Genomic DNA, 1,090 nt, shown 5'->3' with positions numbered 1-1,090 from the left:
TTAAAATATTCTACGTTTCAGTTCCACTTAAAAAGTTACAAACATACATACATACATATATACATACATACATACATACAAGTGAAGCTAATAAAAGCGTATTAAAAAGACAAAAATTTTGTTTCAGAAAGACATTCGACATGAGATAAACTTTACGGATGAACAAAACTTTATAAAATTACTAAAAGAAACAATTAMTCCTGATGTAGTTAATGTACTTTACTGCGAAGAAATTGATCTCGGAGAGATACAACAAATACTATTAAAGAACTTTACAGGTATAAAATTCGTGTACACTCAGAAAATTGTGATTGACGTAACGAACAAATACGATCAAGAAGAAATTTTAGTTGCTGAACACAACAGGGCACACAGAAATGCAAAAGAAAATTATAAGCAAATAACAGAAGATTATTTTTCCCAAACATTAGGAAAAGGTTAAGCTCATTAAGTCATGCAAGATCTGTTTACTCTCAAAATATAACAGGAAACCAGACAGACAAAAATTTGAAGAAACTCCTATTCCAACTCATCCAGGGGAAATTTTACATATAGATATTTACTCGACGGCAAAGAATTCATTCTTGACATGTGTCGATAAATTTTCCAAATTCGCAGTAGTAAAAAAAATTTGAAACACGCACAATTATTGATATAAAAGTAGGCACTATGGAAATATTAAACATATTCCCTAAAACGAAGATTATAATGTGTGACAACGAGCCAACACTTAAGTCAGAAACAATTAAAAATTACATTAAAAATAACCATAATATACAGCAATATGAGGTCCCACCTTACCATATCAAGTCAAATGGTCAAGTGGAGCGATTCCATAGTACACTCACAGAAATTTGTAGATGCATAAAAAACGAAGGGAACTCAAGTGATTAAATATAACAATTCAATTCATTCGATCACAGACTATAAGCCAATGGATACTCGTATAATTTATGGGAAAGAAATACCATATAAGGATATAGAGGAAAAACTTTGGAAAAAACAAGTAAGGAAGGGCTAAGTTCGGGTGTCACCGAACATTTTATACTCTCGCATGATAAAGTGATAATCGAGATTTCAGGCGTGGTTG

The sequence above is a fragment of the Bactrocera latifrons genome, unplaced genomic scaffold, assembly GCF_001853355.1.
Source record: "Bactrocera latifrons isolate USDA-ARS-PBARC rearing strain unplaced genomic scaffold, ASM185335v1 scaffold_1135, whole genome shotgun sequence".
Taxonomy (NCBI): domain Eukaryota; kingdom Metazoa; phylum Arthropoda; class Insecta; order Diptera; family Tephritidae; genus Bactrocera; species Bactrocera latifrons.
The sequence above is the reverse complement of the archived record's forward strand: the minus strand, read 5'-3'. Positions refer to the sequence as shown.